This window comes from Tamandua tetradactyla, chromosome 1 (assembly GCF_023851605.1).
Source record: "Tamandua tetradactyla isolate mTamTet1 chromosome 1, mTamTet1.pri, whole genome shotgun sequence".
Classification (NCBI taxonomy): Eukaryota; Metazoa; Chordata; class Mammalia; order Pilosa; family Myrmecophagidae; genus Tamandua; species Tamandua tetradactyla.
In genome coordinates, this window is record NC_135327.1 from 163,579,382 (window position 1) to 163,607,238 (window position 27,857).

Here is a 27,857-nt window from a genome sequence, read left to right on the forward strand (position 1 = left end):
CGGAGCGCTTTACCTCGAAATAACGCTGGAAGAACACTTTTTAAAGTCTCTCCCCTTGCCTTACTGCTATTTAACACTGATGTTGAAGCCTGAATTATAAGTCAAGAGCGTGATATTTTTGTTTGTTTGCTTTTTTTATTTTAAAAAGCAAGGTTTTCTTTTAAAACAGTTTTGTCATACAGACGCATGAGAAAGATTTGATATTTGCGAAATGGCGCTGTGATTCAGCTCAAACATAGCTTGATTATCTTCTGATTTGGGATGTGGTTGCTTGAAGACAGGTCATGTAGTGTTGACATTTATCAGCAAATAATTGAGTGCCAGCACGATGCCCGGCACTGTTAGCATTTGGTCGAGCCTGCGGTGGACTGAGGCACAGCACTTGGTCACAGTTGGGGCAGCTTCAAGTGGGCTTCTCTTAACTATACCGGAAGGCTGCCTTATCCTCGCACATCTCAGCCCTAATTCCAGAATCATCCAACCGTTTCTTTTTGTGTGTGATTATTTTCCTCGTGTCTTAAGACTACACCAAGACAAAACAGTGCATTTAACAGAAGGTGGAGTGTGCAGCGGCTTGGGAGGCAAGGAGGTGATGAAGCTTAGTGGAAGTAACATTGAGCAAACGGAACAACTCCTGCCTCATCTGCTCCGTGTCCAAATAGCAGTTTCAGCTTTTCCAGAACACTTGCACAGTTAGGTACACTAGAGAGCTTTCCTTCTGTAAACCGGCATTCTCCCTAGATATGGTAAAAGATGAAGCTTTCACACCTGGAGAACCTTGTGTCTCTGTCACTCCCTGGTTGGTGCTCACCGTGTCAGCATCCCTTGTACATAATAGGTGTCCATGGACATCACGCCAACTACCAACGATTACTGAAATCTCAAAAAATGGATTTATTTAGAGACAGTGTTTTAATTGGATGACAATCTTACTCAATTAAGACATGATGTTTAATATTTATATAGCACTTGACAGTTTGCAAGGCTCCGTGGAGGTACTTAATCGAATACATGCACCAAAGTAACCTTTTGAAGCAGGTACTAGCATCATCATTATCATTCTTGCCATTTACATCATTGTATCAGGTATTGCACTAAGCCCTTAACATACATCATCTCATTTATTATTAGCCCCATTTTACAGATAAGGAACCTGAGAATTAGAGAATTTTCTTTCCTGAGAACACAGAACTAGCAAATAATGCAACAAGGACTCCACACTGTTTTCTAATTCCAAATAATTGCTTTATCTACTGCAATGTGTGTTGATAACAAGTCAATAAATTGAGTTTATGGCATTTATTAAGTTGATAACTAAAATAAGGGAATTTAATTCCACAGGACATAAAAGTGCAGTTTAAAGATAGCAGCCTTATTGACCTTTCTTTCCTTGCCAAAGAGACATTTTCAGTTTCTTTTATTAATCATTTAATACTATTTGATGGGATCATTTTCTATTCTTTCCTATTAAAAAAATCAAAGATGCCCCAAGCCTTGGTGATCCTACCTGAAAATGTCTAAAAAATTTTAGGATAGCACATACAGTGTTTTCTCTACACAGATGAAAATAGTTTAAGTTAAACATCCAAAAGACAACAGAGAAGGTTTAAGGATTTCATTAATTAAATATACAATGGTTAAGAAACTAACATGTTGAATGTGAAAAGTATGCTGGGTGTATTTAGAGGAACAAAGTACAGTCCCTGCCTTAAGAAACTTACAGGTTAAGGGAAGACAAATGAGAAAATCAATTTTTGAAAAAAAAATTGATATTGGTATCAATCTGATGATCAGTTCAATAACACAAGAGGTTATGATAATACAAAGAAGAAACACCTCACTTGAGAGAGAGAAGGGTTGGAGTGCAGTAGGTTTCCAATGTGCTTTGACCTGTATCCTGAAGTAGGATTCAGGGCTATTGGAGTGAGGACATTAGACAAGAGGAACAGCATTTGCTAAGGCATGAACTTGCCACCTTTGGGGAATTGCAAGTAAACTGGCATGCCTGAAGTAAAGGAAACATATGAAGATGTGGGAGATAGCAATAGAGAAGAGGCAGGGGCAAATTGATGAATGGCATTATAAATGGCATGCTTCAGAATTTAAATCATTTCCTGAAAAAAAAAAAAAAAGGAATACACAGAAGATTTTGAGTAAAGTGAGACGTAATGCAATTAGTAACTCTTAAATGTCAATCTGGAGCAATGTAAAGGCTATGAGACCAAACAGGAGATTACTGAAGAAACTTGGGAGAGAAACAATGAGGACTTGAATTTAAGACAGATACAAAAGGAAGAGAAATACTTAAGATATGGACAAAGAAATTAATAGAATATATGTAAAGGGCTAAGGAACAGGTCAAGGGTAATTCCCAGGTTAGGGTAATTTGAGAAACGGCTGGTGTAAATGAAAATGGACTTTTAGAAGGGGAGCATGTTTGGAGACACATCACAATTTGAGAGGCTTGTGGAACATATCAGTGAGATCCTAAAAGTAATTGGAAATGCAAAGCTGTTCCCAGAATCTGGATGTGAGATACATCAGTGCTTTGGTGGTAGTGAAAACTACAGATATGGATGATGTGGTTTAGAAATTGTGTATTCAGTGTGAGAGGAGGGCCAATGATGGATCCCTGAGGAACCCTCCCTACTTTTCCTCCAATCAAGGGATGGTTAGAAGAAAAGGAATCCGTAAAGAAGAACATTGAAAACTAATTGTGTGTGCCCTAATAAATTTAATAAAAATTTCAATTTTGTGCTAACATAAAACCAGATTTATACCTTAAATATTAACTCTTTCGGGTCATTAGAACTTTGTCTTGATGCTCTGGAATAGTTGAATAAATGATGCCCAACATAAAACTATGATTGGTTTGAACCATTTCGCAAATACCCAGAAAACACTTGCACTTGTTCAATAATTCATTTTTACTTTGTCAAGGTGAACATAAAACAAATTGAAGTTATACTGCTTTCTAATGAAACACCTCTAATGCTAAGGAAAGATCATGCACAAAAATAAAAATAGATAATAACATGAACTTTGAGCAATGATAGTAAAGAAACGGTTGTATGACCTGAAAACCTATAGGTGGGTGTTTTTTGGGTGAGAATTGATTTTTGTATTTGACCTGAAAGGAAAATATTAAGTCTTTTGGGTCGCTGACACAGACATTCTTCCATTCAACAGATATGCTTTGGGTACCCACTCTGGACAATGCACTATTCTGAGTAGACAAAAACAATAAACTTTAGTCCTTTAGAGGATCCATAGGAAACAGACACAAGGATGAAATAAACTACGATAATATATATTATCCCTTATGTGTTTTGAAACTGGACAATCTATTATCTTTTGTCATATAGTTACAGCTAAAATTATTTTACAAAGGACAAAAGGACTCTTTTTCAGGTCCAATGGAAGCACCAGTTTTGCGAATACATGTGAAGAAACTGTCAACTCACAAATCCAGCTAATAAGAGGAAGATGCAGCTACAAAAATAAGATGAAAAAAAATAAATCTTTTGAAACTTCAAGATGAGTATTTATACCTTATGGGACAATAACCCTCCATCAACCTCATTTAAATCCCTTTACTCATCTTATTTTTCATTCTTCCAATTCAGTTATAATCTAAATCCTATCAGAATACTGTTCTGGAACCACATGTGTTACAGATACTAGGTGAAAGGATATGCAGATGGTTAACACAATTGACCAATAAATGTGTAGTTCACACTTATGCACACACACCCACACACAAGATAGACTCAAAGGGTTGTTGTGATGATTAAGTAGCATAATGCATGAAAAGTAGTTGAAAGACTTTCTGACATATACTAAGTTTTCAGTAAATGCCAGTTATTTTACTGTTATTATAATCACTTTATTCTTAAGCTTACTTTTCACTGTAGAACTATAGAACAAAATGGTGAACAATTTCATACATTTATATATTGGATTTTGAACAGCTCAGAATTTGTATTTCTAAGTTATCGGCCTTAAACCTTCAGACTAAAGGAGCTCCCAAATATGTGTTACAGTGTTTTAAGATTTCATAAATTTGACCCCACAACAAAATGCTCTCATCCTTCTACTTCTGTTCCATCCAAGGGCAATTATTAGGGATTGATTACAGAAACTACATTTCTGTAGTCTCCCACGCTATATGATATTTGGGGAAGGGGATGGAAGTGAGTAGGGCTTTGAAATACAGGAGGAAGGAAAATGTGGGAGCACACTGTCACCTAAATGCTCAAAGCTTCATGAGGAAAAATGCTACATTAATTCAAGAAATATTTGTATAGAATTATTATTATGGTCTCCTAGAGAAGCAGATATTTAGTTTAAAAGAAGATGATGTTTCTATTTTAGATGTTAATATTGTCATCCTAATTGAGACCCAAATGATGTGAGATTGTGAGGGAATTGGTAAAATCTAGGAATTGTGCTCATAAATGGATAAGCTGTAGCTATGCAGAGCTTTCCCCCCTCTTATATTGACATTGTTGTTAAATACATTTTCTGCCAGAAAATAACATTTATTGAGTGCCTATTCTGTATTAAACAATGTGCTAGAACACTGTATAGAGAGAATTGCATTAATTAACTGGGAATTCAGCCAATGTCTCACATAAAATGAGAATTCTACTACTATAAAAAACACCACCATTTCAACAAGAATGGTCAAGAAAATTAAGCTGTAGTTAAGTATAATTTTTATTAAAGAAAATTTCGAGGGAGATTCAAAAGACATCTACTGGGAAAAATGAGGATGTCTTCATATACTATTTACTATTACTCTTGTCTACATCAGTGGTTATCAAACTGTTTGTTCTCAAGACCCATTTATATACTAAAAGGTTCTTGAGGACCCCAAAGAACTTTTGCTTACGTAGCTTATATTTATTGGTATTTCTCATATTAGAAAAAAAAACTATGAAGCTTAAATATAGCTCTTAATGTATTTAAAAATAAAATTATAAATATATATAAATTTATATATAATAAATAGCATATTTTTTTGGAAAAAACAATTACTATTTTTCCAAAGTTAAAAGTTGGGGGAAAAGAGTGGCATTATGATATACTTTACAAATCTCTTTAATGTCTGGCTTAAAAGAATTCGTCTGGATTTTCACATCTGCTTCTGTATTCAATCTGTTGCAATGAATTGTTTACGTTGAAGTAATTGGAAAAAACCTAACCTTGCATAGATATATAGTTGAAAAAAGGAGATGTACATTAATTACCTTTTTTATATAATTGCAGATATTCTTCTTTGAAATTACACCAAAACTTGACAGGAGTAGTTTCTAAAAGGTTAGTTGCATTGTGGTATCTGAAACCATAAAAATAAAATTTTTCTAACTCTGCGATATTTAAAAAAAATCCATTAATCGTTCTTGCGTTTTGCATGGATCATTTACTCATGCTTGATTCTGTAACATCACTCACTGGCCAGTTAGAAAGCAATGGTTCATTGAGTTATGTCAATCTTCAAATGTTGGCACACTTTATTATATTGAGAACATCACATGTACCAATAATCACAATCTCATCAGTAAAAAAGAATGTTTACTTGAAAAGTATCAAGACTGCAGCAGCAGATACATGTTTTACAAAATGCTAATTTTTGCTTAAAAACTTGAATTTTATTATTGTCAACAAATACGATCAGTTGTTTTCCTTAAAATGAATAGCTTGCTTCACTCACTTTTGAGAAAATGTCTGACAAATACCCAAGGCTGAATAATTATAATTTGTCTGTCAATTGTTCTCTCAAGTAGTTCAGCTCGTTCCTCAAGATAATCATTGTACTTCAATAGGCAGGGGAAGTGTTTTATGTGTGATTCCCATTCTGTCTTATAGAACATTAAAAAAATAACATGCTCCCTAAGGGTCAAGATTTAATAAAATTTATATAAATACTCCATCTTTCTCTATATTCTTAAATGAAACTGTCTTTTTTTTCTGAATGCATGTTGGTGAGAAACACAGCAATTACTACCGTATTTTAGTGCTGCTACCTTGATTCATGCTATCACATCAGCAGTTCTACCATGAGTCTTAATTTTCCAGGCTGCTATGACAAGTACCACACAACGGGGTGGCTTAAACAACGGGAATTTCTTGTGTCATTGTTTCAGGGTCTAAAAGGTTTGCTCCCTTCTGGGTCTGGTAAAGTTTTGTCTGGCTGGCAATCCTTGGGTTCTTTGGCTTTCCCTACACATAGGAATGTACTGTTCTTTTTACTACCAGGTTCTGTTGACTTCTGCTTCTGGCTCCCCATAGCAGCTTCCTCTGACCGTGTCTGAATTTCTTCTGCTTACAAAAGACTCCAATCAACTAATTAAGGCCCTTCCTCATTCAGTTAGGGCACATACTAACTAAAAATAACAATTTCAAAGGTCCTAATTACAATGGATTCATACCTATGGAAAACGGGTTAAGAGAATGTGTTTTGGGGGGTGGGGTACATAATTCAACCTAACATACCATGACTGCTTCTTTACCATCTATGCAAATGTTAACACAGTAAAAAAGATATCTTAATATTCTTATGAAAAGTGATTTGACCACATAAACCCTGCCAAGGAGGTTTCAGGGATCCCCAGGAGTTTGAGGAGCACATTTTGAAAATCCCTATTCTTCAGGGTTATGTCTTAAACCATCTTATTGCATAACATCTAGGAATAACATAAGTTTATTAAATTAATGTCAAATTTGTATTTGAAATATATAGTTGAGTCTACAATAAACTGAAAATTATTTCAACTTGGACATTACTGGATATGTAATATTCTGTGAGGATAAGCCAAAAATTCTATATTGCTTGTTTATAGTCAACATATTTTTATGTTTCACACTAAATAATTTTGAAAGTATTATGTAAAAATAAATCTATAAGAATCCTTTTGTTGACCCTTCTCCTTTTATATAATTTAGTTGTAAGGGGAAATGAGTCAAAAACCAAATAGGAATGTGTGTGTACATATGTGTGTGTGTTTGTATAAAAATAACAGATCCGGTCTACCATAATGATTGTTCATATCTTAGTACATACGTCACTGACATTCACTCTTATGAAATTACGACCAAAATAAAATAAATGCTAAAACAAGGAGAATGACTATTTAAATCCATAGAGCATGGATAAGCTACAGGTAGTCCAGAGAACTCTAAAATCATATGCAGAATGTATTATATCCATGGATTTTTTTTCTAAGGAGAGGGTCCAAATCTTCATCATGAAATTCAAAATACCAAAAACCTAAGAACTCTGTATCTGTGTTTCGATTAGAGCAGAGGTACATCTGTCACCACATGACATGGGCAAATCATGTAGTGTCTCAGGTCCATATTTGATAACTAAGGTGGACTAATGAATAAGGATATAAACCATACATACTTAATCATGCCTTAGCAATTCATTGGGAAGTTTTGCTCACCAATTTCTCCATAACTTCCTTTAACTGATTATGCGTTCTATATTAAAATGATAGGAGGGCTTATTAGGAAGTGTTTATTTTGAAAATCTACATCTGAACTATGAATAATGGGCATAAAACACTTAAGAAAAAAATTAAATTCCAGGTAAGTATAAGGAAACTTTATTGCCAGTTATATACTTTCAATAGATAGTTAAATAGGTTTATCATTATATCTTAATTTCTCAGCACTCAAAAGAAGTATGACTTATGGCCACTGAGAACACTTCTCAGCAGTTCTCTAGTTTTAAAACATCCATTCAAGGTGATACTTGGTGATGTCCCAGTGTCCTAACTTTTTTCTGGGCCACATGTCTGGTTTCACAAAGTTATAAATTTGTGCTGTAATAGTATTTGTGCCTTTTCCTTCCTAGTACAATCTTAATGCTGAAAAGAAAAAAGAATTACAACTCTCATTCTGTGCCTTTTTTACCACGCTATCACACACACGCAGGCACATGCTTCTAGTTAGTCAACACTGCATCATTTTTACCTTGTCATATTAAAATATTCTTCTCCCACAATATTTGTTTTACTGGGAAAACTTTTTTATTCCCAAACTCAAAAAGATTTTTGTATTTCTAAATTTTACAAATATAGAAATATCCATAAGATGGTGCTGTATCTTAATTTAATTTGGTCAGATACTTGAAGACTAAAATTCATGTGTTCCAAATGTGGTTAAAAGACTGAGTTAGAGATTAATCTTTAACAACCTTATGATGAACAGTGTAAGTAATCAGAATCATTAAAGTAATTTATTTTTAGCATAATACAATTGCTAAAGTATGTTCAACTAAATTGTTCAAGATTTAGTTGCCAATTATAGGTGAAAAAATATTTGAAACGCTCATTTCAATGGGTATTTTCTGAAGAATATCCACTTTACATCATATTAAACAAATACAGCTGTTGAATAATATACAGTATCAATTTCTACTAGGGTCAATAGTAGCCTTTAAAAGCCCTTTGAAACATCCAGTTTGATGGAAATTTAAAGTGATACTGCATGCAAGCACTCCATTTCAAATGCAGAAGAACTGTAGCGGAATTAACTCACTAATTTGCTGTACCTATTGAGATTATTTACCCAGTGGGGAAAGGTAATTTAGGATATGCTAATTGCATAATGTTTTTCTGATTTAGGGTAATGCAGTCAGAAGTAATATTTCATTTCCCTTTTAATTATCACTCATAAACAGATTTAATAAGCAGAGTGCTTAAAAGTGGGTTATATGATCCTTTGTTTTTAAAATGAGCAGTTTTATGCCAAAGGAACAAAAGTCATTGTTGGGGAGGTGATAAGAAAAAGTGGGTTTATGAAAGGAAACCTTTGGATCTGTGAAGGGCAATAAATTCCTATATCTAATAGGTATATCCAAGGCAGGAGCCCAAATTGCATTACAAAAGCACAAGAAACCTTAAGTATAATTTTGCTTCTATGATTTGTGGGAATATTTAAACTTATAGATGTGATTTCCTTTTAAATGCTCAGAATTCTTTCTCCCTTTGAACAGTACCACTTTCTGAATAACACCAGTGTTACATCCCTTAATTCTAAATGGTGTTAATTTCAAATGATATAATTTTGCAGAAAACATTGAATAATTAGTGGTCTTTATGAAGAACTAGTGAAAGGAGAATCTTATATAGGATTATATTTAAAAATCGTTGGAGAATTATGAGAAAAATGGATTAAGTTTCTCCATCATAGAACATTAATTCAAGAACCATACAAATAAATATATGATTACACTGAATAGTTATAAAATAGAAACTCTGGGTACAGTACAAGAATGTAATGGAGGTATGAAACCCAGTCTGGCAGAGGGATTGAAGGAAGCAAGTGAAGCTTGAGCAGAGACTTTAAGGATGAGGGTGAGTTAAAAAGACAATCATAAAATATCTGAGACTTGCACTGAAATTACTTGGGGTGAGATGAGGAGGGTGGTGGTACAGAAGAAATATTAGATGGACATGCACTGTTGATATGGAAGGCAGGTGATGAAGACTTTGTCCAATTTGTTATTCTTTCTACTACTGAATATGTTTAAGAATTTCAATAATAAAATACTTTAAAAGAAAAGTATTTCAGGCAGAAGGAGTTACATGTTGAAAGGCCCTGGGCAGGAAGGACACTGCTTTTTTTCTAAGTCTCTGAAAGGAAGCCAGAATCACCGGAATATAGAGAACTGGAGACAAACAATGCAGAGCCCTTTAGGCCGTATTAAAGGCTTTGGCCTTTGTCCAAAGAGCAATGTAGAATGTTAGACTTCAGAGTTATTCCAATATGCTTCATTTTTTATAATAAAAATACCTGAATTGTGCCGAGGTGATCAGAACAGGCAAAGAGTAGATAAAGGCAATAGCGATGGGGAAAGGGAGATAATTAGAAAGATAAACTGGAGATACAATAAAAATAATTTGATGAAGAAACGGCAATTGGACACAAATGAGAGAAAAAATGTCTCCCAAATTATGAGTTTGTGCAAAGTTGGGCTTAAAATTTTCTTTTTAACTAGAATTTTTTGTTTTTATCAGATTTCAAAATTAACACACTAGTCTTAACCTTTTCATACCATGGGATCTTGAGCAATTTATTTCAGTTTTAAAAAGAAATTTAAGAAGTCCCTACGATGATGCCAAATTCTTCCCATTTAGCTTATATCTTCTGGTGTTTGAACTTTAAAAGTGAATGAACTTTAGTAAACAGGGAGAAAGAATACCTTCAATACCCTGAATAATGTCAAGGAATCCAGGATGCTACTTATATATGTATTCCTGCTATTTGTTTATATAGCAGGTAGGTAATATAGGAATAATATAGAATATAATGTTCCTATATTGCCTACAGGGTTTGCAAATCAAGACTTGCAAACTTATGATCTTTGGATAGATATAATAGCTACATAAGAAATAAAATAAGGAAATCATTATGATGAAATTCAATAGAGAATGTAATTAGAAGATTGGTCTCTTCCCTCCTTTCAATTCTATGGCTAGTTTATAATTCTTAATATACTAAGGACACTGATAGACTTAATTAAATTGCTAATGCATATTAACTGGAGGTAATAAATGGGTCATGATTAGAGGTAAGTGTTAAAAGGTAGATTTTAGCTGAGAAAGAAGGAGTTTCATCCGAAGTCCTGACTGGAGAATATCTGGCACATAATGATGGGCTTGCTACAATGAAAGATACTTAAGTAAATATACTTTCATTGTAAAAAGATACTTAAGTAGAATGTATTGTTCATCAATTTCAAGTTGGTGATACAATGCTATTCAAATGTTCCTGTTGAATACTTTAACAAGAAAATTTGGAGCTGAAGTTATTCCTTTTTCTGATCTACCAAAATATTTCTCAGGGTATCACCAGATGAGTGATTGGGATGCAAAGTCAGCCTATGGCCTATGTCATAACAGAAAGTAGAGCAAGTTAAACAACATCTTAGTCCTTGAATTTGACTGTGGTTTGATGGGAGGACCCAGAGGAAGAACTCTGGGCAACTACAACTGCTCACCTAACCCAACTTGAACTCTAATCATAGCTCTAACCTCACTCCTTAAAAAATGAAATGCAAGTACCTTAAAGGTAAGACATTTCATTTGGATATATCTATATTCATGGTAAATAGAGAAGGAAAAAGGCATAAATGGGCATTTTCTTACTATCACAGTGAACTAACTCTCAAATGCAGAATCTCATTTGGCTCTGATTACAGAATCACCTATATTTTATAAGTCTAAAATATATATTTAATTGCAGAACAAATTGTAAGTTAAATAGCTGTCCAATAAAAAAACATTCTTTGTGAGAAAATATCCTAATATAAGACTGCAGCTACATTCTCTCTTACTGTTAGGATTTATAAAGCTTAGGTTAGGTACTATTAGTTGAGTAGTAGAAGTTGGCCACAAATGCTTTCCTTCATGTAATACAAGTCTACTGCTAAAAGAAGTAACTTGAATTTTTTCCCCATTCTTGTTAAGACAGAAAATTATTTAGTTCCCTAAGGATAAACATCCTTTGACTGTGTTATCAATCAACTAAAGATTCTGTTTGAAAATAATTCAGTTTAATTTAATATATATATGCATGGAGCATCCACCACACCAGGAAATGTTCTAGGCAGAGGATCCAGCAGGAAACAAACCAGCCTTATATTGAAAACATACCATTATTTCCTTAATCCTTTAAACATTTTCAAAGAGCTTTGACAGCTATCATTTTATTTTTCATTTTTACAATAGTCTTATAAGGGAAGCACACAGAGATTAAATGATTTGTTAAATTGAGAGTGACAATTCACAAAGTATGCTCTTAATTCCAGACCCATAATTTTTCCTGCATTTTAGATTTCTAATTCCATCTGTCAACTGGAAATCTTTGCCTTGAGTACTGAAAATAACTCATTATTTCCAGTATGAGTAGTGGTGTGGTGCAGACTCTATAATCATATCATAAAGATTGAAATCCTTTCTGTCACTAAATGAGGTGGCTGAATAACAAATCACCCCAAAACTCAGTGGTTTATGGATTACTGGATCCAGACTGTAGTATGCTCTGGTGTACTCCACGTCTTTCCTACTGTTTGGATCACAGAGCATGTTTTTCTCATAATGACGGTAGAGTCCTAGGAAGAGAACTGATTCCCATAGGCAAATTTCAAACCTCTGCTTGTATCATGCCTGCTAACATCCCATTGGCCAAAGCAAATCACATGACCACTCCCAAAGACTTTGATGGTAAAGGATAGGGAAGTACACCTTGTCCACCGTGAAGTCAAAACAAGTAACAGGATCCAACCAAAACTCTGTGGGGTCGATGATCATATCTCTCCAGGAGGTGAGAGAGGAACGAATATTTTTGAACAATAACCTCATCTACTATGATAGCCTTAATATTCCTTGCCTTGTTTTCTTCTCTGTAATCCCTCATATGTTTGTTGTGAGAACAACAAAGCACTCAGGTTTCTTGTCACGTGCCGAGTGCTAGGTAGACGGTGGCACTACTATTTCTATATGTCTCTTCTCATTTAATGGAATCCCACCTCCAGGTCTCTCAAATCCATCTCTTTTCCTCTCATATCCACCTACTTTTTCCTCAGAAGCAAGTTTGTTGGCACAAGACAAGCAGTTTATATTTAGGCAAGGCTAATTCTAGTGATCATATCAATAAATGACTCATCTATAAGAGGAAGTCAGTCTGGTAAGTCAGACAGGTTTCCCTTTTTTATTTGAGGCACATCTCTGCATTGTCCTTGAAGCCAGCCCAGGAGGAGAAAGAGGTAAGCCCGGGATCCGGGAGCTCCTACCACTTGTAGGTAGTCTTTTTCTTGCTTTGGCACATGCCCTGCTACTGCAGTTCTAGAACTGTTTTCTGGAGCTTTGAGAAAGATGTTCCTGCCAGTTCTTGCAAGTTGTTCAAAGCTTTGGTTAGGGGATAGAGCCCAGAAGCTCACTCCACCATCTTGATCAGAGAGTAAGAACTTTTGAAAAGTGGTTTCTTAGTTTTGTCGCTTTTCTATTACACTGCAGAGCACAAGGTGGGTGATCTATAATTTTCATTGGATAGAACTAGAGATAGGACAAAAATGATATCTAGCAAAAGATCATCAGATGTCACTTCTACCCAATTTCTAAACATTTTTTTATTTGGAATTTTAAGCAACAGATAAAATGCCCTATGGAATGTTAATATTTTACGGGCAGATAATGATATTTATTATAAAATAGATATAAAGTGATATTGCTGAACACTTTTGAAGAAACTTTGTTTAGTACTAGAAAATCTTCATTTAGAGAATATGGAGAGTAGTATGAAAAGATAGTCTTGTCAAAAAATGGTTATAGAACTCTTGGATATCCATAGTGAAAAAAACTAAGCTTCTACCATACGCAAAATTAACCTGAAATGGTTGACTGACCTAAGTGCAAAAGTTAAAACTTTTCCATTTATGTAAAATTTTAGAAAATGCAAACTAACTTATAGTGATAGAAAGCAGACCATTGTTTGCCTGGGGCCAAGGACAAAGGCAGAGATGGATTACAAGGAAGCTGCAGGAATATTCTGGGGGTTATGGAGATGCTCAATTGTTACTTACACAGGCATCTCAAAACTCAACTAATTGTATTCTCTATTTGAATGCAGCTCACTCTGTGTAAATTACATCTCAATAAAGTTAGTTTAACAACAACACAAAAGATTCCCAAAAGGCAGTTCGTGATATCTATTGCAGAACAGAAATAAAGGAATATTGCTAAACACTTGTAAACAACAAATTTTGGTTAGTACTTCAAAAATCCACATTGTACAGAAGATGGAGGGTTGCATAATCAAATATAGAATTGTTCTTCCAACCTTACTTCCTGATACTATAAAATTCTTACTCCTGCCTCACCTTTCCTTCCCCCACTTCCTCAAAATGATTAATGGATACTGCTTTCTCTTCCTCTTATCCCCTCTCTCCTTATTCTCTTTGCTTTACACATTGAAAAAAGATCCATTATTTTAGACACTGCTGATTACACAAAAGAGTTGATATTTTTTTTAATTTGGGAAAGAATTTTCAGGTATGAAATCAAAATATGAGAGGTAGTACATGTAATACCATTAAAGCAATTGAAAGTACCGACACAAAATGAATTAAACATTTCATATGCAGTCTCCGGAATTCAGAGGATGTACTCCCAAGGTCACAGTAACGGTGTAAGTGCTTACAAAAGCTCTTGAAATTCAGGCCTAATTTAGTGCATCTCTGAGGAGATTGTTGCTGGTTTCTAGTTGCTTTCTCTTCACAATTGGCACACTTGAATCTGCAAGCTGATTTTACATTTGTTTGTTTGTTTATTTTTTCCCTACATATGAAGTTTTCAAAGAACAGAAAGTAATTTAAGGGTCCATTTCAGACATAACTATTTTTCTGAAGTCCAACTAAATGTCATAGTGATGCTTTTAACAGGACAGTCTCTATTAGCTCCAGCATATGTAGTTTTTCAGTTTGGATGCTTCAAAGGACGAATATTGAAAGAACTGTCTGTAAATACAGTTACATGAGATTCTTTGGTATTAAAATAGAATCTGGACGTTTAGGGATTTTTTTCACCTAGAAGCATTGCCATTTATATAAATCATATTTCCTCTGATGCACATATACTTACACATGTGTCCACACCCACAAATTTTCAAGAACTGGAATTCAAGAGATAAAAGGAGTGGGGGTGGCAGATGTTGGTGGAAAAATAATCAGTGTTTTATTTAATGATCCATTAATAAAATCTTTCCAAATCCAGTCTTTCCCAAAAAATGTATTATGCATAGGAATATGTTGAAGTTTGCAGCATTTGAATATGCAGTAAAATACTAACAACATTCTTTTCCACCCCATCAAGAGTTTACTTCAATTCTTGAGTTTGAGTAATAAGATACCCACATGTAGTAATCTGAAGACAGTCACTAATGTATTCAAATGGTAAATCAAAGACTGAGTGGAAATAAAAGCTTGCTTTTCTGCAACAAGATGGCCTACGCACAATAAAAGCAAAACCCTGGCATAAATGCTGCCTTCCCCCTTTTAACCAAATTTCATTATTATTTGAACATGAGTATCTAATTCCACTGAAAGTAAAATATTTCAAGAGCTAATAATAATATCTGTAATAATAACAACTAATGTTAAATAGAGCATAAAGGTAAAATTGCATACCAGGTACTCTACTAAGAGCTTTATACAATATTTTTCACTTGATCTTTACAAAACCCCCATAAAGTAGGTTCTAATATTAAACCAACTTTACAGCTGAAGACGTTGAGACTTGGAAAAGTAAATTCTTCAAGGTCACTCAGCTTGTAAGTAGCAGAGCTGGAATATGAATGTAGGTAGTCTAATTTCCCAATGTAGTTTCCTAACCACCATGGATTGCAAATATTTGCAAGATAGAGAGGAGGTGAAAAGTAGCACCTCTAATTTCTAGGTAAAGAATGGCAGAAATATGGCACATTCCTTAGAAGACATTACTTCAACGAGGTATACAACAAACATATATTGATTGCATCAGTGTACAGGTTTGTGCTTGGTGCTGAGATCCAAAAATCTATAAGATGGGTAGTTTACTGTTGAGGCTGTCATAAGCCACCTTCATAAGTGAAGGTATCAATCATATTAAAAAAATAAATGAAGAGGACGGGCAATGGTGGCGCAGTGGCAGAGTTCTCACCTGCCATGTCGAAGACCCCGGTTTGATTCCTGGTGCCTGTCCATGCCAAAACAAAAACATATATTAATAAATAAATGAAGAGATGTCTAAAGGAGCACGGAAGCGGAGAGAATTGAATGGTTTTAGGAAGGAGAATCCATTCATGCTTTCAAGAGGAAGTAATAGCTGAGCCCAGCAGTCATCAATAAATAACTTTTTCGGCAAATAATTTTTAAAATGTGACCAGACACCTGTGGAGCAAGAGATAAGATGCAAAAGAGTACCAGTAACAGGGCCTGTGGTGCTACTATCAAGTCCATAGCTTAGTGGAATGATAACTAAATAAATGTTTAGCAGCCTGAAATTTGTTAATGGTCTTTTCTAAAGCTTATTGCTGGAGGGTAAATTAACTAAGTAATGGTGACTGAATTTTTAGGAAAACACTAAAATAAATTATATAAGTTTACTGTTTGCATGAACCAGAAATCAAATGGATTCTGAAGGGTTAGTAATTTGAAGATCAAAGCCTCCTCAAAAATATTTTTGACTCTTAGAAAGAGACACACTCAAATTCTGAATTATTTTTTCTCTAGTATATATTTATTTAATTTTTAATATTCTGAATTATGAATATGATACATTTAGCAAATATTGAATATAGTATGCAAAGTCTATCATCTATTCATTTTTAAATATAGCATAGAATTCATAATATATTCATTTAAATTTAATTTTTATTTGTTTATTTTTTAATTTAAGTACAACTTTCTTAGGAAGAATCATCTGATATCTCTCTTCCAGAAACTTACTTTCTATGAATTACAGTTCTGAATATAGAAGCTCTGTGTTAGCAATATACTAATCAAGAAGACGAAAGGACTCAAGGAGATCACTGGGAACCTCTCTAGCATTTGCACCATGTTCAGGCTCTACTTATATCAGCAAAAGAAGATGCTATCGCATATTGCCTGTCACCACATCAGAGAGAGAGGCCTGAAGGAGCCATCATATAAGACCCAGGGTGCCTTTCCCCAGGAGACTTTTGTAAATGCCACCTAATTGGCCGGTATCACACATCCATTTCCGGTTGAATCTTATAGCCGAAGATATGTCATGTGCTTATTGGCTTAGACCTGAATCCCTGAACAAATCACTGGAATTTACCTTCATTTTGTGTCAATTAGGCCAACACCTGGTTACACAGCTGGTTGAGTGGCAGAGCTGAGCAACGAATCCCAGCCATCTTATTCTGAAGGTCAAGCTTTTATTCATTCCAGGATGCATCTGCTACCTCTCAGGATGCTCTCCTCTCAGAAGAGTATTTGGGGGAAACTATTTTTCTCATATATTTTTCTAACTCCTTACTAATCAGATTTTTATTTGTTTATTTATTTATTTTGCATGGGTGGGCACCGGGAATCAAACCCAGGTCTCCAGCATGGCAGACGAGAATTCTGCCTGTTGAGCCATCGTGGTCCGCCATTACTAATCAGTTTTTCACACAAAAATGTCCTATTTCATCCTATGTTACACATAATCGGTTACTAAGTTGGCTTTTTGTTCTTCACTATAACATTTCATCAGTCTCATTCACAATAAAGCCTATAAGTACTCCTATTTCCATTACAAATAAATCCAACTGCTATTTAGTTAATCTTCAATTCGTAAGAACTTTTAAAATTATTCTTAATCATCTATCTTTCTTCTTACTTCTAGAGTTTATTCTGATGCCTTCATCATTCTCTCTTGCACTGAACTCCCTAAATATCTCTTGACAGCAGTACAATTTTTCCTCTTCTCTTGCTTTCTTTTCTGTTATTCAAGGTCTCACCAATTCAATTTTGCCTGTTATATATGCTCCTATAACTGTCCTTCCATATTTATTTTTTGGTTTCCTAGTTTTGCAATTTATTACAAGTTGCTTTCCTTACATTATCTAAATCAGATCGTAAGTTTAATGCATGGACTTAATTTCCTTCATAGCTTTGTATTAATATACTATTTTTGAGTATATTGCAATTTTTATATAATTCTTTTGCGCAACACTTAATAGATAACTACTTCTTTCTCATTCTTTGTGACATCAAGTATTTTAATGTGCCAATTCTTTTTTGTGTTGAATTTTTGTTTTGAGTCCATTTAGAAATTTTCCAGTATTTTGTCTAATGATATTCCACTTAACCTCATGATGTCCAAAGGTTTTAGCCATATTTTGACTGAAGTGAATTATAACTATTGATTGTAACAGGGAAGAAGTAATTACACATTCATTAGATTTCTATTTTTACTTTAAAAGCTAATCTTTAATTTTGTTATTTTATTTCAGAATATGCTTTTCTCATGAAAAACATTAGTTTTCCATGAGAAAACATTATATTGGAGTTTCCACAAAATTTCACAGATACTGGTTTAGTGAAAGCAATAATCAAATCTGGCAATGATTTGATACTTTTTCAGCATGTATCTAGAGACAGTGCCTGGTCCTGCTGAAGCCTGACTACAGCTTTTGTGCTAAGAGGAGACCTCCTCTCCTCAAGAGGCAAATAAAGACCTGACAGAAGATTATGGTAATAAATGAGTCCTGGGCAACCATGACTGTGAGTGATACCCCCTAGTGCTTGGCATCTGCAACTGTATGCCTTAGCCCTGAGAAAGATCCTATCAATGCTCCAGTTTATTTCAGTGAACTTGACTCAGCCAGCACAGAAAGAAACTCAAGTAATCAGGCATGATTATTGAATTCTTTGCAACTAAGCCCCAGGTATATTAAGATAAGATAGCAAAATAATTTGATCTTTTCATTTTCATGGCACCTCAGTTACTATTGACTGTCAATGAATCTTGCTATTTATGAGTTCAAATTAATTCCAAATTTATCCATTCATCTTGATAATTGAGTATGGCATTTTCAAATACTCTACAAAACAATATGAGATTAAACGACATTTTAGTTGATAAAGATAGTTATCAAAATTACAAAATTTTATTTTTCTTATTTTGAAAATATCACATTCTTTATGATGCAATAATAGAGTGCTCACATTTTGATAACAAGTGATATGTTATCCATAGATAATTTGTTTGATTAGCACTGAAAAGGATAAAACTGAAGATAGGTGGTTAAGTCTGATATTAAAGTTCAAGTTTAGTGAATAAACTTGGAATATTTTGTTGGTAACAGAGACCATCAGGAGATAGAAATAGGGTAAGATATTGGGTAATTGGAGCTGAAGGGATACAGACTGTGCAACAGGCCTGGATACAAAAACTCAGAAATGGACAGCACAATACTACCTAACTGTAATACAATTATGTTAAAACACTGAATGAAGCTGCATGTGAGAATGATAGAGGGAGGAGGGCTGGGGACATAAATGAAATCAGAAAGAAAGATAGATGTTAAAGATTGAGATGGTATAATCTAGGAATGCCTAGAGTGTATAATATTAGTAAAAAAAAAGTTCTTACAATTAAAAATTAACTAAATATCAGTACAGTTTATTTGGAAAGGGAGATAGGAATACTTAAAAGCTTTATTTTTAATGAAATTAGTGAACTTTTATAGCAAAGAGCAAAGATCCAACTTATTTACCAATTATGTGTAACATAGGATGAAAGAGGATATTTTTAATGTTAAAAACTGATAAAAAGAACTTAGAAAAAAATGTTAAGAATCAGACTTCAAATATGCACGCATTATCATCCTAAGAGGTATAAAATTTTGTGAAAAATTTAAAAGGAGAAATCATACATATATCTATGGTTTATTTCAGAAGTACTATTTAGTTGGATCATATATATATACATATATATATATATATGTATATATATATAATATTGACATTTGACATTCTCTTTTACTCTCTTTTCTTCCTGCCTAATTCCCATTAAAATATATGTGTGTGTGTGTGTATCTTTGAAGAAAGTCTATATACTAATTATTCTTGTAGGATATTTCCTGTAATTGAATGCTCATTTTTTTCTACATTTGTTATTTTTCCATCTTTTATGATTATGACCAAAAATGATCGCATATTTTTAGTCATTTTGGGCCTGAAAAGTGGGGGTAAGCAATTGAGGTTAGTAGCCTACACATTTGTTTTCCTTTTCCTTACAAAGCATGGAAATAGGGTTAAGACTAATGTAATCAGGGACTATATTCACTAAAAATTTCAGGTTTTGGATAAGCTTGAGATGAATAACAAGTTTGAGCAATAAAATTTAGTTTAGACACACCACCAACTTTATAATAACCAAACCCAAGCTAGCCAAGAACTCACAAGCTAAAAACGTTCTTAGCATACAAATAATATTTGAAAACGCGAAGAATAGGATAACCTAGATTCTAAACCAGGCACCCCAAACTTCAAATAAATCTTCCAGTTCATTTGTTAAGCATGTTTTTGGTGTCCAGCTAGATGAAGTTATGTGCATAGTTTGGGATATATAAAGTACAGAGAGACGTTAATATCCAAGTACATGCGGTTCTGACTAAGGGTATGTCAGCAAATTAAGAGGTGGGATGTAAAAATGAGAAAAGAAAGAGTAAGTAGAAATGAGCACTTAATTGTGTCAATGGTGAGGTTGTTGATTTAAATGGATATGCAAGCAAAATGCACTATGCCATTATACATGTGGAACAGAGAGCCCTCATGCTAAAGTCAAAATAAAAGGACTCCTTGTCTATCACTTGCTGTCTATGAAAGTTTTGTGTCTGAAAAAATGTTAGGGTGGGAGATGTTCTAACATAATGTTTGGTTTCTTTTTTCCTTGGTAGAATACCTGCCTCTCTACCATGTTAAATCTCAGTGGATAATCCAGGAAGAAATTTGTTAGCTCCCCCATTACTTACCTCTTTACAGTCCAAAGCCATGAGCTAAACCTGAATAGACAATGTTTGCTTTAATATTTGGTAACTCTGGCATAGAGGAACAACTTTTTCATCTCGTTTCTGAAGAAAATTTATATGTAAGGGGGCATATCTAAGGAATTCACTGGGGAAGGCCTGTTGGCCATTTCCCACAAGCACTCATAGAACAATCTTGGAGATTCACTAGGAATGGAGGTTGGTTTTCGGACTTAAAAGCTCAGGAACTTGATAGCATATTAAGAATGAACTCTTCTTTGGGAATGTACTAAAAATATGAAACTCATAGAGACTGATATATATAATCAAAATGTTTGCCTTTTTTTTTTTTCCAATGAGAAGAATAACTGAGAAAATCAAAGGGCTTGTATGTGTCTACTGAATTGGATAGAGACTTTTTAGGGAAAATCGTACTGTAATCAATAGTTTGGGATAAGCATGGAATTAGAGCAAAGGAGGTTATATTGTTCCAATGTTTAAATTGCATCAATCAAAATAGCCAGGTGCAGCCAACTCTAAATGAAATATAGCCTGGACAATAAGATTTGCATTGGCTAAATTCCTTCTCTGAATCAAGATTGGTGCTTATGTGGACACTTCCTACCTTTGTTTTCCATCTTTCTCCCTCAAACTCATTTCCCCTTCATTAACACAATCTTCCTTTAAAAATGCTGCTATTTCATTCATTTGGGTTACAATTAGCCAGGGGAACCATTCAATCTCTTTGAAACAAATTTACTTACTGCAGTTTTATATGTTGATTTCAACATATGTCTCTTAAAGTAAACTCATTTCTCCTACTTCTAAATCCTTGAGAGATACTCATCATAGCTCTATATTACCAAAAGCAAAAACACAAACAGAAAAACACCAAAACTTAACAACACAGAAGTTTACATGGTGGAGCACACCCCTAGAGCAGGCACTCAGCAACTGCTGCTGATGGATTGGGAAACCTCATTAACTGAAACTCTTGCATAGCTTTCATTCCAGTTCAGCTGGTTTTTGCGTAAAGCTGTATATAGGCAATTACAGGAATGGTTTCCATTTCCTTTTGCTGTTAAGAAAACTAACAGAATTAAGCAATCAATGGCATGACCAAAATAATGACTACATCTAAAATGGAAACATCCCAATTGGCTTGTGAATCATTGTTGAACCTCTTGAGATTTACCTGATTTTGTATAATCGCTTCACTGTGAAAAGTCAGAACAGAAAGAAATCTTTTGTCTGAGCTAGGGCTATGACCTATTCACTTTTCTTTCCCTTTATGTCCATCCAGCTACTTTATTGGCATGTTCATTGCTGCAGAGTCTGTTCCTGCCTTTGGCACTGAGACATCCTCAAATTAGCATGCACATAGGAAACCTTTGCCTTAATTCCCTTTAGGCTTGATTCATCCACGAAATTACCTTTGGAGGCAGCTCTGCTGATCTGTGTCCACAGATTTAATAAGGAACAATCACCATTTTTAAGAGTGAGAGACTTTAAGCAGCTGAGTCAGTTTGTGCTTCTTGCTTCAGAGAATTTTCCTCTAAATAAGACCATTTATTCTGGATAATCTACAAAATAAACAGAAATTAATACTGTTATCTTTAAACAGATACTAAATTAGCAGCCAACTGTCACATCTCTGCAAAACTTTCTAATATGACTGTATCTATAAAAGACCACCAACTCCATTTATGCACTTATGGATTTAGAAATAAAAGCTAATACTTTCTTTTTTTATGTCCAGATTTTATATTCACACCAGAAAATACATGGCAGTTTTTAAAAAGCCACAATTTCTCAATGTTACTTCCTCAGTATTATAGACTTGTCTACATTTGGTATATTTCTGCCTGAGAGTTAAATGTGGCAGAGATGTTTCATATGAAAATATTTTTCCAGATACGAGGAAAGAAATAAAAGCACTCCTTCTCTGGAGATTACAAAAAGGCATAGTCTTGTAGAATTGGTCATTGAAGTGCATCAAGCGAAAGAATCCACCACCTTTGTCTGGTAACAGTCTCAAGATGAGGAGACTTATATAGTCCAAGAGACCTAAGAACAGATTCATCTTTGCTAATTACCAGATCTAGGAACTTGGATAAGTTATTAATCTCTTTGAACACTAATTTCCTCATACATATATTTTATTTTATAGTCACTATATATAACCCTGTAACATGGGGTTTTATTTGAATAGAGTGTTATGGAAAACACACAAAACAAATGACATAGCAGGTGCTCAACAAGGGTTAACTAGTATTATCTTCCTATCGGAGGTTTTATAGTATCCTGTTTAGGTATAACAGAAAAATGACAAGTATAATTTGCTTGGCTCTAATCTCCTGGACTCCGATGACATGATTTCTGTACCTGATATTAGTGCACACTTTTTATAATGCTCCCTAATCTATTTCAAACTCATTATCCTTTTCTTGTAAAGGCATCCAAACCATGTGTTAATCAGACCTACAAAGCAATCCAATCAAAATAAGGACTCATGCTTCTACAAAAATATATATATATGCATATGTTCCGTGTATATATGTCATCAGATAGCACGGCTTTGTTTTTATTAAACACCATGTATCAGACAATATGATTATTTCCAGGGCATATATCTGAATAACAATCATGAAGCATGATATATCATATGTAACAAATTCCTAAAGGGAAAAAGAACAATGAAGTTTTGTCTATTCAATAATGGTAAAATGAAAGATCAAGGATCAAGAGATCTTTAGCGCTCTTTTCCCAATTTCCCATTTTTCAAACAAGAAAATTGATGCTCAGAGTTGTTAAATCTTGTCTTGATACCGCAGAGACTAAATCTTAGATCTCAACATTCCATTATATCATGGTGGCATTTGCTTCATTATTGTTTGTATACAGAACTTCAAAGGAAAATGACAGGAATTGGCAAGTCTTCGAAACTTTGTTTTTAATTCACATCTTTCCATACTTGTATAGAATTTGAAATGAAATGGTGGCAAAACCAGTATTCTGGCAATAGACCTGATCCTCCCTATGGGCATCCACTCCACCCCCACTCATAGTCCATGTGATGTGGTGGACTGGCTCCCCTTTCTGGCCCCATAGTTGGTGACTCTGGCTTGGCCAATCAGAATCTGCTTGGTCACAGTGATTGGGTTCAAAGATGGGCACATGACCTGCTGTCCAAAGAGACTCAATTTGGGGACTTTTTTTGAATTATGGAGAAAGGCAATATCTTTTCTTTTGGATTTAATCAGGATGGAAATTTAGAGCTCTTGGAGGCACCAGTAACAGAGAATTTATGAGTGTGAAGCTGACACACAGGAAAGTAGCGCTAATAGAGGGACACTGAGTCCTGAACACATTATTTGAATGCTGTTATGAAGTTACTTCTATCTTTGGACTCTTTTGAAGTTAATATCCACTTCACCCTTTATTTATGCTTAAGTTGATTTGTGTTGGGTTTATGGTCAGTTGGAAATAAAAAAAAAAAAAAAAAAAAAAAACGACAAAAAAACCCCAGCCTTTAAAACAAGAAGGAGAACAGATAAGTGGTAAAGAACAAAAAGAAATTATCCAGAAGGATATTGTGAAGAATATTCCATTGTAGTCGGCCATGCCCAAAGTGCAAATGTGAAATTAAAAGTTTCTGAAAGATCTAGCAGCACTCTCCCGCTTACCTCAGGGCTGGCTAAGTCACAAACAAATCTTACAGTTTAGATCATATTTGAGTAATGTAAACCCAGCCTTATTCTTTCCTTTAGCTTCGAGTTTATTTAACATTCTTCATAAGCTTTTGAATTAAGTAACTGAAATTCTTAATTAGGTTCTGATTGAAAGTTTTTTCCTTTCCAATTAATATTTGCTTTTGATTGAAAAAGTAATACACTAGGGTGGTACGATGGTGGCTCAGTGACAGAATTCTTGCCTGCCAAGCCGGAGACCCGAGTTCAATTTCCGGAGCATGCCATACCAAAAAAAAAAGTAATATACTAGTTTTCTAAAATATTTGAAATATAAGAATTATCAAAGAGAAATGAATAAAAATTATCAACACCATCTCCTAGAGAAAAACCATCAAGTTTCTGAGCTATGTATTTTAATGTTATTTTTGATAGAAGTGTATTGATGCATGTTAATACACTAATTTGTGTTCAACATATCACATGGTTTTCAAGCTACTTTTTTCACTGAATAATTTGTTGCAAATATTTTCCCACATCAACAAAACATACTTCTAAAACCCGATTGCATCATTTGGGATTTTTGTCTGCAAACCACAGAAACTCATTCTAGTTATCTTAATCAAAAAGGGAAATTATGCAAACAATACAGAGAAACCCATAAACTTCGAGGAAATCTAATGAACCCTGTTTCAAGGAACCATCTTATTTAATGAATGGGGTAAAATAAAAACACAATAAATAATTTCCTTGATGTAGGATGAATAAATTCCAACATTGGATCTTTTGCCTTTCGAATTTCAGGTTCAGAGTAGCTGTTCAATATTGGGTCATGTACTCATTTGACCAAGGGAAGGTGGGCACCAACAAGATTATAGCCCACGGTGATAGGAATGGTCATTAAATAATTTCAATTCAAAGCACTCAAAGACGTGAATGCTACTATTACTCAAAGACTTGAGTGCTACTATTAAAAGAGTGTGGAATGGGGTGGTGCAACGGTGGCTCAGTGGCAGAAATCTCACCTGCCATGACAAAGATCCGGGTTTGATTTCTGGAACCTGCCCATGCAAACAAACAAACAAAAAAAAGAGGTAAAGGAATGGGGAACGAATTTCAGGCAGATGAAATAAGAAATGCCTACTGTGATGATTTTAATAGTTAGATAGTATTCAATTGTATGGGATAATATATGAAAACTGACTCTCTATTTTTGAACACTTAGGTTGATGCTAATGTTTCATTATTAGAATTAATAATGCGATGAACCCCATTTTACATTTTTAAGTAATTTTCAAGAAAAATGAAGAGAATGGTAATTGGAGTGGGTTGAAGTAAAAAAAATAGAATGATTTGGAGGAAAATAATCCCCATTTTTTGAGGGCTTTTGTATGCTATGGTCCTAACCCATCTGACATAGTCCCATCCCATGCACTTGTTCTTTCTATAAACGAGTCTTGGGAGCTTTTTATGAGGAAGGTGCTATTGTAGAATCTATATTAGAGGCCAAAAGAAAAAAATGTATCTCCCCTTTTCAAGATGCTCACAGCATATATGATTTGATAAATAAGTGGATTGATTGATGAATAGATAGATAGATAATAGATAGATAGATAGATAGATAATAGATAAACTAGCTTCAAAAATAGTTTGGAAGTATCCTCTGGAAAAATGTGGAAAATGTGTGTAATATTGAAACAAACTATTTCTTCATTACTCACTCTGAAATTGTGCTAGACATTTATTAGTTACGATTGTCCATCCTCTAAGAATGTCCAGCCTCCATTTTGGTAATTTCCTCAATTGTGAGTTATCCCAAGGTAGAAGGCAAAAAACCCATAGGCTCAGTTTCTTCCAATGAGATATATCCATGTGAACAATTTGAGAAAGTGGCTGCCTGTGGAGGAATTAATGTTCTGGAAGGAAAAGCAATGGAGCTGCTCCATTCTTCAGGGCTGTACTGGTGGAGCTTCCAGTATCCAGTCCTGCACTAGAGCAGCCTGCCCACTGTGAATGGGCATTGCTTCTGGCTGTGCAGCTTCAGAATATAGCTCCCTGGCCCTTCGAGAGTGTCTGTAAATTAGCCTGTATCTTTTAATAATTCACGTTTTTAATTCTTTATTAATTATTTATTAGTGAAGGAAATAGACCCACAAGGAAGTGGAAATTGAGATAGTTTATCTTACCTGTTAGATTTTAAGGTATTGAGGATCCAGAGAGCAGGAGAGAGCTTCTGTAGTTCATAGCCTACGGCGATGGAAGGATAACAAATCATCTGTATTCAACTTAAAGAATGCCTACTGAGAGTAAGAATTTTTTTTTCTTTTCAAGATTTACATTGATGCTACCCAGGATTTTACTTTAGCACAAAGTAAAACGCAACATCAGGACTTTTAAAAGAAACAAAAACTGCAGGAAAATGCAGGAATTCTATGCAGGAAGAGCGTTTTAAAAAGTGCTCCCTCCAAAAGCTGAAGGTAAGGCTTTTGCAGACAGACTAGTTTGCTACCATAGACCATTACAAGGAGTGGGCCAAAGCAAGGCTGCTACTAACTATAATGGAGAGTTTAAGGAAAATGACAAGGTCAAATTTTAAGTTTCCTGCTCAAGACCTGGTCAGAGGATCAGGGAAATTCTAAAATGGCTCTGTAAAGATTTCTTCCAATTTAATTGTTGTAGCAGAAAAATCAAAGCCACAGTCTGGTTTATCAGCTATTAAATTGCAATCTTATTTGAATCTCAGCCTCAGCAGGTCTCTCTTGTGAAAGTTAAGGATCCCGTGTGAAAGAGACCTACACACCTCCAATCTGGGACAATAGCTGTAGAGATAATCAGCATTATCTGACACATAGAATTTATTGACAATGAGGTTTGTAGGACAGAATCCAATGGGAAATCCACTCAGATCTTATTTGAATTATGTAACAGTAACAACACCCACCTAAGCCTGGCAAAAATAGACCTAATAAGGTCTTTAGGACAGAATCTAAAGGGCAGTCTACTAAGATCTTATGTGAACTATATAAAAACAATAACAAGAACAAAATTCTGGCAAACAATCGAGAGACCATGATAAAGTAACATTGTCCCATACAGGGCTGGGACTAGGGTGAGGCAAGTGAGGCATCTAGGGTACAAAATTTAAGGAGATGCTCGTCTCAGAGTCATCTAAGTAGAATGGCATCTCTTGTATACACCTGAGGATGCATGCCCCTTCAATTTTGTGCCCTAGATGTCTCACTATGAAGAAAAAATTCACCCTCAGGACCAGACAAATGCTGGCTCTGAACTTGCACAAAACTGAGAGTGCCTCCTTAATTTTGAATTCCAGGCGCCTCACTTGCCTCACTCTAGTCCCAATCCTGATCCCTCCTCTGACTACTTCCATCTGAGATAGCTCACAGACTCAACTCATTTCATAGGCCTAGAACACCTTGACAGAAGAGGAGACAATAATATGAAAATGTACCAGCAGATCTCTCCATCTTTCTCCAAAAGAACCAATGGCCACTTACTCAAATAACTACACAGTGGGAAAGAGAAACGTCTTGATTTTGTGGGAGTGATTATTGGATGCTAAATATAAGCCAATCCCAATTCCTGGGGATCCAGCATCTTTTTCTAGTTAACCAA

At 34.6% G+C, this 27,857-nt stretch overlaps 1 long non-coding RNA gene across 1 annotated transcript; it reads right to left on the minus strand.

The window, feature by feature from the left end:
• Positions 1-102: 102 nt before the first annotated feature.
• LOC143687159 (uncharacterized) lies at positions 103-27,857 on the minus strand. The gene is made up of 5 exons (XR_013177442.1): positions 27,740-27,857; positions 26,411-26,471; positions 21,969-22,118; positions 5,253-5,341; positions 103-873 (listed from the first exon to the last, which is right to left on the minus strand). It is a non-coding gene; the product is annotated as an uncharacterized LOC143687159 (long non-coding RNA).